This window comes from Mugil cephalus, chromosome 22, assembly GCF_022458985.1.
Source record: "Mugil cephalus isolate CIBA_MC_2020 chromosome 22, CIBA_Mcephalus_1.1, whole genome shotgun sequence".
Lineage (NCBI taxonomy): Eukaryota > Metazoa > Chordata > Actinopteri > Mugiliformes > Mugilidae > Mugil > Mugil cephalus.
The window spans coordinates 16825997-16838651 of record NC_061791.1 but is presented as its reverse complement, the minus strand read 5'-3'; the positions used below and the strand labels follow the sequence as shown (position 1 = coordinate 16838651).

General features: G+C 42.3%; 1 protein-coding gene across 10 annotated transcripts in view; it reads right to left on the bottom strand.

Moving 5' to 3' along the window:
• osbpl8 (oxysterol binding protein-like 8) overlaps positions 1 to 12655 on the bottom strand; it is an 89254-nt gene that overhangs the window by 72094 nt on the left and 4505 nt on the right. For 2 of the 10 annotated variants that reach the window (XM_047574813.1, XM_047574822.1), the window contains exon 1: positions 3313 to 3331. The exons of 6 other annotated variants lie outside the window; for them this stretch is intronic. The gene's annotated coding sequence lies outside the window, so the exon portion shown is untranslated. Of the gene's footprint in view, positions 1 to 3164; positions 3185 to 3312; positions 3332 to 12655 lie in introns of those variants that run through there. 2 more of the 10 variants (XM_047574825.1, XM_047574814.1) reach the window with 2 other exon arrangements.

The window sequence follows — 12655 nt, the reverse complement described above, 5'->3', positions numbered from 1 at the left end:
CACTCCAATAACAGAACAGACAACTCAAGGTCTCATTTATGTAAAAAACTCTAAAATGTATTACATATAAAATATATAATAAAACTATATACATGTGTGATGCTGTGCACATAGTGAAACGCTTAACGTTTGTTGGTCTGCAAGTGGTATTAAATGATATCCATACCGCCAGTAAATATCCCCAAGGTTTGCAAATAAACTACCTATTGACTGGTTCTTTGACCTCTGCACAGATGCCAGATACTTGCGCCTCAGGTCAAGAGTCTCATCAACATGATGGGGAAGAAAGGCAGGGCGAGCCGCATACTTACACCAACAGTACAAGTTGCCTTGAGCTCAGTGTCTACCCTTCAAAGAGCCTCCAGCGATGCTGGGGCCTCAGCGTGCAGGGCTAGGGATCTCTACAGATCTGCTCGACCAATTCAAGTCACAGGGTCCTGGTTTGATTGGATTCGAAGTCTAATCATTTAGAGATATTCCAGTTTCATAACAATTTTGCTTAAAACTAAAAACTAATCTTGTCGATTTGTAGTATCTCCACAATGTCATATCTAAAGTTGACATATCTTTTCATATGGCTTTGTTTTTATCCAACTCTTCTCTGCCGACATACTTGTTTTGTTTTGTTTTTTGCAATCAGCTGTCGGGCCTGACGGTGCTCTCATGGTAGACGTTTCTGTCATGTTTTGGATCTCTGTCACACGTTGACTAATCTCATTGCTCAGTCTTGTGAGATTCATTGTGGGAAACCAACTGCTTTGTCTGCATCTTTTCACTGAAACTCTGGTTCAAATCTTGCAAATAAGAAAAAACGTATTGGGTTAATTAATCTGCCATAACGGTGGAGGGGGAGCTATGCACATCAACCGATCAACTACCATATGTTACACCACTAATTAAAAGGCAAAACAGTACACAAACAATATTTTGATATCAATCTGTAGCTTTCTATCCACTATAGTAACGTAGTAACATAGTTACATAGTTACAGTACCATTGTCACTTCTCCATTATGAACGTATTGACACATATCAACACAAACATTTAGAGCTCTGCTAAGCATAAGCTTTTAAAAGATAAAGATAAGGTAGTCCAAGGAGACTAGGTGTAATTTCCTGTAGAGGAACAAACATGCAGCTACACTAGAAATGCCAGCTTGTCAGGAAAGAACAGGCTGGTGGTCAAGCATTGTTTTCAGAAATGCTCTCTGTGGAAAATAAAAAAAAAAAAAAAACAGGAGAAGACAGTCGCTCGGACCAGTGTAATCTTCTGCCTGTCCCAGATTGGTGCTGTGTGTGGGGTGGGAGACATCTTCAAAGAGAATTAAACCATGTAGGTCAGGGAGTGAGGAATATTAATCAACAGCAGTGGCAGAAGATTGCCATGCTAGACCACACAGAATCCAGCGCGAGAGATAAGGATCACTTTTCAGCATCCTAGCAAGGATCCAAATGAACAAAAATCTGACGTACGTGAAGAAAAGCGGACTCAACCTCAGAAAGAACGATTATGTTAATATAATGTTTAACTGTCATTAAGAGGATGTGATACAAAAACAGCATTAACAAAGCTGACTAGGAAGCCTTACTTGGTTTTAGTTTCACAAAATCAGTACAAAAGATTTCCAAAAAAATGCGCCATCAGCAAGTTATTTCCCTACTTTCTGTTCAAGAGCTGTTTGACCTGTACCTCCACCTAGACAAGTCCAAAGGCTGACTGGTGGACTAGACTACAGAGACTGATCAGCGTTTATGATTTATACAGCTTTTGCACCATTAGTTCCCACGTGTACAAATGCCCAGTTGCTCCCAGATGTTTAACAAGTGTTTTTGCGTTGTTGTTGTTGTTGTAATGTTGCAATATACTGGTTGTGCGTATGTGTGTTTATCTATCTCTTACCTATGGCTTTTCACATCTCTTCTCTTTTTTTTGTTGTTGCAAAGGCCTCGCAATATCTGTTGTGTGAAGTAGTCCCACGAGGCCACATCCTCTTCTCATAAGAGGATGGCATAAAAACCCAGCCCTAGAAGTAAACTATGAGCTACTGGAGCTCAAGTGGAATGACAGCAGCTTGAGTTAAAAGTAAAAAGTATTTTCATTAAAAAAAAAAAAAAGCCTAAACCACAAATGTGAGCCAATCTATTTATCTGATTTATTGGCCAGCCTTATTGTCCATTACATGAACCTGATTCTGAAAAATATATGCAGTTAATACTGATTCCTGTGTTAGTATAATGTCTGGTGGCAAACTTGTCATCTAACACATTCTGTTTTCTTTGTATAATAAGACAGAGGAGAAATGCATGAGGAGCATCAGCACTGAAAGAGTCACCTTGTAACGTTAAAATGCTTTAGGATGCAACAAGGTGACACAGCCCTCACTCAAATCCATTGATCTGATCTCTCTGAGCAACTTGTGGGTAGGAATACTGATGGGCTGGAGGATGATTAGAAGCTTTCAAGTCCCATGGAGTCAAGGAGACTGTGGTGACCTCAGTCCGATTATACGAGAACCACCACCGCTGCCACCGCCGCTGCTGCTGCTGCCTGGGTTCCTTTAAATTACAGTCGGCTCATAAAGGACAGAACAACCCCTCCTTCCCACAGAGACAGAGAGGAGAATCACACGGCCACGGCTCCACTACTGAGAGGCACAATGAAAATGTGTGTGACGCATGCAGCTTCAGTTAAATAATGTGTGCCTGTTTGTGTGTGTGTGTGTGTGATACAGCTTGCATAACAGAAAAGGGAGAAAAGACACGAGAAGGCAGAGATGCCGGCACATTTCTCTAACAGACGCCATTGTTTGGACGACGCTTATTGAAGGATTGGCAGACATCACAAGGGAGTGCAAAGGTCACAGCGGCTAGCGATATTCCTGCGACCCAAGAATGACCTTAAAAGAAAACGGGCAGGACAGAAAAGGCAGTTTTTAGTCGGGGTGACACACATCGTCTCTACGCGGCCGGCGCACTCGATTCACCTCTTTGAAAGATATTTGCAGTCTAACGCAACACGCATTCGGAGCAGCTAGCCCGGTGTCAGGACGCGTGACCGGGCTGACGTGAACTCGGTGCATCAGAAATTCCTGCTCTAACACAGACTTCTCAATCGCATGCACAGCTGGAAAAGACTCCGAAACAAGCAACAAGAGTAATACTCACAGGATCACAGGCGGACTACATTTGTCCAGATCGAGAGCAGGTAAATCAAAACAAAAAAAAAAAAAAAAAGCATGGAGAGTGCCGGATCGATGGAGGGTGCACGTGTGCAAGAGGACGCCGGGGGGAGGGAGGTGAACGGAGGACCTACCTCAAGCAGCTCGGGCAGCAAAAGGCACCATTGCATTCATAACACATCCTCTGAGAGGGGAAAAGAGAGCGAGGCAGAACGAGAGACCTCGAGATGACATCACCGATATTCTCCCTCCTCCTCTGAAATGTAGGCTAGTGCTGCAGGGCTGCCGGAGTCGAGCAGCACTGAGAGCTCCCTCTGTTTGTGTGCAGCGACGGAAAACAACACTGTGTTCGCTATCCCTGCTGCTCAGTGTTGACTGCAACATACAGGAGTCTACAACCCCGACGGACACGCATCTGGAATAGATAAATACGGGATCCTTTTCAGAAAAATGATGCTGCTGTGATGAAAAGTGAAAACAAATACGAAGCAGTCATCTAAGGTTATTGATCACAACGTACACATAAAAGCACAGCCACGTCCACACGTAACAAAATTATATTTTTTCTCCGGTGTTTCGTAGGAGTTTATTTTACGTCTGCCATCAACCATAACTACATCGTTGTAGCCTCAAGATGTCTTATCAATGCCTTAATATTAGCTTATTGTTGCCTAGTGTCAAAGCTGCCGAAACAAAATGACAAGAAAGACTAGTTCTTCTTCTTTTCTTTTAGCGGCAGCTGGCTAGCGCCAAAGCTGCTAAAAATAGCAGCCAAAGAAGTGGAACCAAAATCAAGTGACTAATCATGTTTGCTGAACGCCGAGTATAAAAGAAGGGAAAGGTTTCCCCGAGACACGGTCAAGGAGAAAAATACTCCAGAGAGGCTCACAGAGTTAGACCAGCCCGTTTCTGTAGAACGGGACATAGATTTTCTGGAGCTAAGGTACGAGCTGCTGTCTCGCTACATTGGCTTTGACAGCCCTATTTGTTGCACCTGACGGTCACGTGGTGCCATGCTCTCTATTTAAAACTGGATCGGGACTCGGATCGGCCAGTATTAAACATCAAAAGCTCAGGATCAGATTAGGGTGCAAAAGCACTTGATCAGGAGGATCCTACCACTTCACTAAGCATTGTTGTAGACCACGTACACCCAATCACAGAAATATTATTAACTGATGGCAGCGGCCTCTCTCAACAGGATATCGCACCCTGACACAAAATAAAAGTGGTTCAGGGATGGGTTGAGGAACACAAAAAGAAGTTCAAGGTGTTGAACTGGCTTCCAAATTCCCCCGACCACAATCCAGTCGAGAATCAATGGGATGTTTTGGTCTTACAACCCATGAAGGCTCCACTTCTTAACTGCAGGATAATCTGCTGCCAGATACCACAGCACACCTTCAGAGACCTCGTGCAGTCTGGGTGCCAGGAGATTTACATTATGCAGGTGGTTACAAAGTTATGGCTGTGAATGCTGAATGCATGACAAAAACTTGCAGTTTCCTATAGATGACAATCTGTACCTACTGGTTATTAAATAAACGGCAAGCAGTTATGGGTGGTGTTAAATATAAACTTCTAAGCTTGTTTAAAGAAACACGCATCCATGGAGTTAACAAAAAATATAGAACGATGGCAATGACGCAGACGTTGAGGCAAACTATCAGCAATGTTTTGATAAAATTTGATGTGTGTCATTACATTCTGCTGTCTACTGCTAACAGTCAGGTAGAACACATAATTCACAATATTGTTTCCAAATCTGTATTTGTTATAAAAAGAAGATTAGCAGTAGAGAGTGATTGCCACATCTGAATATCCCATTCCATTCCACATCCCAATATCCCAGTGTATGACTTCAGAGGAACACACCGGCTCTAGCTGTGTTCCTATCCTAATGGGAAAAATGTGCTGCCACTGCAATGCTTTGTATTTCTCTACAACCTTTTAACCTGCTTTTCCAAGAACATTCTGCCGAGTTCCTTTGAGTCGAAGGGAGTCTTTGATAGTGCTGGTATTGGGTTTCAGCAGTGGTGCATTTTAATCTCTTTCTATTAACTTTTATTGTTTATTAGTTTTAGGTCCCTTTGCAGAAAAGCCAACTATGTGCTGCTGGCACCCTGTTATATACTTAACCCGATTGAAATAAAGCATTCTTGTGTCCCATAACAAATTCTAGCTATATTTCTCTTTACGTTCTCTAACCACTGTGCCCACAGTAGTGTTACCGGCGCTCTGTCCCAGTGGAAGATTCGTGTGGAACCCTGCCTTTTCCTTTATATCTCAAATAGCACGCGTAGACTTTTCCTCGAGCAGCCTGTTCACTTACCAAACAGATGCCTCTATGTCTTTAGGTCACTGTATGTGTGTGTCCGTGCATGTTCGCCCCGCTGCAGGGGAATCACCACGCCGAAAAAGGCACAGCTGTGTGTGTTCCTGGGTGAAGAACAGGTAGGTCAGGGCCGGTGGGGGCGTGTCAGAAATAATGCGAAGCCAAACGCGCTGACATTTTCACATGCGCTTTTTCTTTAAAGGCACAGGATTTCAAATGCGGACGTTCCAGAAAGTGGAGCAGTCTGCAATGAGAAAACTGACGCACAGTTTTATCCGAAGCACCTACGGCATTCTCGACCTCTGTTCCCCTCTGGTGACCATGATTTATTTTGTTTTTTAAATATAATAAATGTGCATAATCAAGTCAGGGCACCTCCATGACCTGAAATGTTTCTTTACTTGCTTGTGTGTTGCTTGCCCAAAGGGGTAAACAGTCTGCCTTCCACAACAGTCTACTGACTCTATTTAAAAAGCAATTCTGCGATATCTCCGTGCAAATAAGGTTTTTGCTAAATTAACTGAAACAAAAAAAGCAAAATGACTTTTCAGGGATATGTAAGGAATACTCTCTTGAAACTCTTGAAAAGATTTTAAAAAATCTTTTACAACAAACTGAACTGAAACTTAGATCCAGGACTTTGAAGGTGAGTCCAGGAACTTGCCTGGTCCACACTGGAAACTCCAGTGTCCGTATTATGGTTTCATAGTTAACTGACAACAGTATGTCTAGAATATGGTCCATGACAACCTCGACCAGATACATAGCCTGGTGTATCAATTCTTTTGAACCAAAGTCCTTTGTGTGCAATTGGACTGATTTGACTGGCCCAGCAGATCTTTGCTGGAGCATAATCAGTTCCTAATGGCAGTTCCTTGAACAACATTACGCCACAAAAGCTATTTAGACGGGCAAGTTGGTCTAGCTTCCAGGCTAGCAGACAGATGCATTATGGTAAACTGAATTACGCAGCTGTGTGGATCGTGAATTTCGCTGTTAAAGCATTAGCTTGGACGACAGGGGGAGGTGTTGGAGAGCAGAAGACAGAAAGAACCTCCAGGACCTATTGTGACAAATTACCCGAAAAACACCAAATCAATATCAAAGAACTAGAGGCAATGAAGACTGACTGTAGCAATATCTGTGTGAGGGCCACTTGAACACGCCAAAGGTCAGCTGGCATATATGTTGTCTGCCTGCACGAGTGGAAATAAATCTTCATACCAGCAGGAGGTAGTAGTCTTTAATAGTCATACAAACTAGAAAACTGGGAAAGCTAGGGCTGTGGATGTATAAATGGCCACACAAGGCTGGATTTAAATATTGCTGAGGAGGATATTACACCACTGTAATTAAAAGCTGTATTACACGGAGTAATAAGAAAGAAGTCGGTTACAAAAATGTGTAACATGGAGTCGGTTTCGCCCTAGGCTTGACACACAGGATAAGATTGAGATCAAAGCCAGGGAACAGCCAAAACTGAGCTACACAGCTAACAGCTAACAGGCTGCCAAAAAATCTTTGACACAAAGGGGCAATAACAACAGCACTCTGTGGGAACCAGTTCAGGGATGTCACACATCATGAGTGGAAAACGTGTGAATAATGCAAGTGACGTGAGAATGTTGAGTTTCCATCACAGCCACTGTCCCCTTTCCCCTTGGGCCCGGCTTAGCCCGAAGGGATTATTACAGCTGGACCGACAGCCCAGAGGAGATACACAGCACATGGTGGCTGAAATAAATGCCAAATGATAAAAGCTGCTTGAGTTTTGTCAGATGTAATGCCGTGTACCAGGGTTCTGGTATTATATGAAATCGTGTCCTTGCCGAACACTGTAAATTCTCTCTGAACATGAGGGCAACAAAACAACACCTCACCGTCCTGCTGTATCAACTGGCCTCTTCAAAAGCAATGCGCTTTGCCGCCCTCAGAGAGCTGCAGCTGGGCACGGGCTCTAAAATCAGCGAATTAGGACACTAGAAAGCAGAGCATGTTCAACACCTTCAGCTCGACAAAAAAAAAAAAGGCTGAGTTGGGTGGAGACTGAGCTGTGTCCATGACCAGAACATGTTTGGTTATGAAACTATTATGGCGAGTACGACTGGCTGCTAATTCATTCTTTTTAAGGGAAATCGTCACAAAAGGTTTGAGTAAGTGATGCAGTAATAATCTAGCGTAGCAGTAGCTTTGCCCTTGGCTCTGCTGTCTTCATGTCTACTGAGCTGAACGAGCACGAGCATTAATACTGAGTTACAGATGCGGGCTTCAACAAGAGGTCAGAAAATGGTCCCGAAAAAGGGAAGCTAACAATGTTATGCTGTTATTCACTGTCTGGATTCACTCTTAGCAACCGGTGCTTGAAGAAGAATCGTCGCTTTGGCTGCACTCAAAGGGCAACAGGGTCATTTGTGCCTTCTTCTTCATCTTTGCGAACGTGGAACATGGCGTGGCGTCCCGTTTTAAAGTACAAGGAGAAAGAAGATATGCTGCCACAAAAAACAGACTCCCTCCTGGGAGTGGAAGTAAAATATCAAAAGCAGCGGAGACAAGCAATTTGTTCACAACATAGCTCTTGATGCTTTTTGAATCAAACTTCTTTTTTTGAGGTAGCTTTTCTTTGGGTTTACCGCCTATACATTGTCTTCGTCTCTAAGGGAATATATTTACCTCTACAACTGAGAAACCTTCAAACCTGTTGCCCCAAGTGCATAAGAATCCGACTCCAGCGCATCACATTTCGAAAAATGCACTGATGGATTGTAGGGAACTCAAACATCTCAATTAAAAACAGCAGTAATCAACTGTTAAATGTTTTACTTTTACTTTGCATTACTAAATGATCTGCTTGCATATTATGCAGCACAGCAGAAATGTCGTCAGAACAATGCTGGGTGTGGTGATTGGTTGCGCACACCTACAGTCCCACGCCCGTTCTGAGCCAAGCTTTATTTTAGTCTGGCATGTGGTTTTCGGCGTGGACTGGTGTGTAACGTCTGGCAACAGGTAGCGACAGTTATGCGGCAAGGTGAGATTCCACTGTTTAAGCCTGGGGTCTGACTCCGTCCTATAACGAGCATTTAATCTGAGAAAGCGAATAAAACATTTCAAAGGCTTGATGCTTGATTACTCCTGTCAAGGTTATTTCATGTTGAAAAAGTTGAATAAATAGGGAGGAATTATTCTTGACATGTAACCGATCATTCACAGAACATGTGGGCCTTCACCTCGGTGGTGTTAACAATGTTCCTGATGAATTGAAAAGGTAAAAAGGTACAGATCAGTCTGTAATAAAATGTACAGCGAAGCGGAACATGTGGAAGTTACAACTGCAATATTTTACTGAAGAGGAATGAATGATAATTTTGCATGTGTCTGACTTTACTCCCTGCTGCTACCAGGACTTCAGGGGGCTGCAGTGACTAATAATGGAAGCGACTTGAAATTCAGAGCACCTCTGCAATCTTCAGAAACAAATTCTTCTATCTCAAGGAGGAAGTAAAGGTCAGAAGATGGGGATAATATTGGAAATATTGGAAATGTGTACATTGTATTTTAGTCTCTGAGGGATGAGTACTCTTCATACCATGGTGTAATACATGCACATTTGGTTTGAAATGGTGGTGAATGGTATTTTAAGGAAGTCAATGCATGTCTTAAAGAGAGATTTACTAATAAATGTGAAATGAATGAAGTTAAATTTCAGTCTTCTTGCAGGCTATACAGTTTGTGGCATAGCTCCATACCTTATGGCGTAGAAGCAAAACAGAAAAGCAAGTGATTGTTCAAAAATAATTTTCACGTCTTTTCGTGGCCGGACAAGCTCCGAAATGTCACCCTCTTTCAGTGTCCGAACCTCAACGTGAGATTCAGTCACTGCGATTTGAAGCACTCAAAGAAACAGAACACATCGAACAGAAATCCCATTGTTGACGAGCAGCACATACAGAGAGCCAACCCACAAGTGCGCAAGTATAAATGCTCACAATGCTGTAGGTCACTTGTGGCGGCTATGGAGGAGGTTCTGCATAGATGAATCAGAACGGCTAGAAACGTCCGAGCAACGCAGAACAAAACAACTAATGCACAATCACAAATTTGATTTGATTACTAAAAGCAACAGATCGTGGCCGTTTTATATATTATAAGTTAATTATTTTTTCCCATCCATCATTAGTTTGATTCAGCAAAAAAAGAAAAATGAAGAACTGCTACATACATGGCTGAAACCGCGGATCTCACTGGTAGGCAGCAATAACATCCCTACCTCCCTCCAAAGCTATGCTTGGGAGTTAACGCGGGCGGACAGTGAAGCTAATGGGCTGGGGCACTTACAAAGACCTTGACACGCCCACGCTCTGTTATCAAATAACAAATCCAGCTCAGCATGGGACCCGGTCCGAGGCCAACGCGACACAGAAACTTCGCGCTTAACTCAGCCCTGTCATCACTGAGGACAGGTGCAAATTAAGCAAATTAAACGTGTGTTTTTTCAGTGTTGTTTGATGTATAGGAGCCAGTGGCAGTCAAGTGACAACAGCGTTAATGAAAGGTACACACAGTACGATGGTTGATATAATTGAAAGGGCTGTTTACATTGGTAAGTCCCAGGTAACCTTCTCACAGGTGGTAATGGAAGTAGTTGTAGTAGTAAAAGCGGGCCGAAACGGAACTTCGCATTAGTGCCTCTGCTGAACAAACCCACACTGATGAGGAGAGAGAGGCAGCTATCTCCCTTTGAGCACATCTGGCATTTGTCAGAGCAAATGAATCCAATCAGCTAAACCACAGCCAGTGGCCCGAGTGCCCCAGCTGGGAAGATTATGCTGCGCCGATGCCCTGGCCTTGGCATTTCAATAACTTCATGAGCATCAAAGCTGACTCCTAATCGTGTTATAGTGGAGGCAGAAGGAAGCAAGGTTGTTCCAGGACTTCCAGCTTGCTGACAGGTGAGTAGGGGCTAAGTGAGGAAGGAGGCTAAGAGCATTGCACAATTGTTGGGAAGCCCTGAAATGACGATGATATTATCTATTGGTACCACCTGAGATAAATAACCACTCTGCTCTGCTCATTTATTTATAACCAGGCTTTCAACAAAACTCTGACGTAATTGCTAATGCTTAAATTTGCATTGACGCAAGGTAATATTTGGGTTTATCTTCAAACATATGCAATCTGATCACAAGTGGCCAGCTTTAAGCAGAGGTATTTGGCTAATCCAATGTCAGACTTCATTTAGAGATTATCTGGGGCACATTTGACTGCATTCCTTTAGTAGTGCAAACACAGAATGAGTCCTGGGTCACACTAAAGACCAACCGAGCTTTGCTTGTTTATTCAGAGAAAGTGAAATTGCAGAGAAAAATTAATAAATAGGAACTTAACATATGCACTTTCAGATCTATCCATCCATCCATCCATCCATCCATCCATCCATCCATCCATCCATCCATCCATCCATCCATCCATCCATCATATTCTACTGGTGTTTTCTAATGCAGTTGATACTGTTTATTTGCATAAGGACACAAATGGAGATGCATTTTAATGCTAGGTGCTGGGCAGATAAGTGGTCTGCTTTAATTACACAGGTACTTAAAACTAACCACTTCTGAGCCAATTTCCCACAATGGAGGTTCATGCCAGGTCTGAACATGGCCTTTTAACCAAAAAAGACCTAACCAGAAGTCAGTAAAAGCTGAAAACAGATAATGAATGGATTGATAGAAAATATACTAATGGCCAGTAGGCAACACTGCATCCTAGAGCATTTACGTGTCCATATGTTGTATGTACTAACACTTTAAGAAACCGTTAGACATTAGAACTGCATTTCCAGTAATCGATGATGATCTATACAGAATAAATCTTTGGGACAAATATTACCCTAAGTTTAAAGTTGAAGTGTCCGACTGTGTGGTGTGTGTATATTAAAATTGATATCCCCATTGAAATGTGGCACTGCAAAACAACTGAGCTCCCCTCCCGGATCAAAATACAGATTTCCTCTTGCTGGCATGGACTCAAAGATAAAACTCTCCAAACTTGGCTAACACAATCCAAACAGAAAGCTATCTCTCCCGTAAATATGGAATTCCTCTACTTTTTTTAAAGGAATTCCTTAACCTAATATTGCTTCTAGTAAATGACATTTTGCAAGGGTGGCAAACAGAAGAGTTGGTATAAGTTTTCACTGTCATGCAATTACTCATTGAGACAGACAACCACTTAATATTAGCAAAAACAGCAAATGATACAAGAGAGACTGGAATTATCATAATACCGACCATGAATGACAGCGTATTCTGTGTCAAACTAATATTGTGGTAACATCAAGGTAGCATTTACAGTAAGCACAACTGACCTCTTCCGTATTTTCTAGGAAACATAGAGAATGCAGAAGAGCAAAAAGTTTTCAAACTCAATCACTGGAAAAAAACAACTGTTTAAAATAAATCATGCAAACCTCCTCACCACCCACGGTCAAACCCGTTTTGCTCACATTATCTGATTTCTCATGCATGTGCGATCACATAAATGACAAAACTTAAATGAATACTGCCGTGGATACCAGCTCACACCCTTCAGCTCTGTGGATCTAAGGCTAACGTGAATATATGGCCACAACAAAAAGACTCATTTGCTTAGAATTTTATGCACGTACCCAATTCACAGGATTATTTGTGTGCAGCAGAAATGTGCGTCCGGCTCAAAATGATGTGTGCAGATGTATGCCTTGATAAATGGATTGAACATGAATAAAAAAAAAGCTTCTCCTTGTGACAAGCCCCTGCACTTGGCATATTTAATCCGATTTATTAACATAATTGCGCATTTCAAGATAAATGATTAACTAAAACTTTACTTTTTATGGCCACAGTTTTCCCACGATGGTTTTCAAACTAGCAGCAATAAGCGTAAACGGCAAACAACCCAGATTTTCCTCTGTTGCTGTTTCTCCAGATTCATTTGAGAGCATTTAGAAAGCGTTGAGATGCTTTCTGCAGTGGGTAATTTAACCGATTCATCAGCATCTGTTCCAGCCAAGAATAACACTTTAAGAATTCACATGGAGCAGAGTCACATGGCACAATGACACCTTCCTACAGTTTTGAATGTTTCGCTTTAAACTGATAACAAGG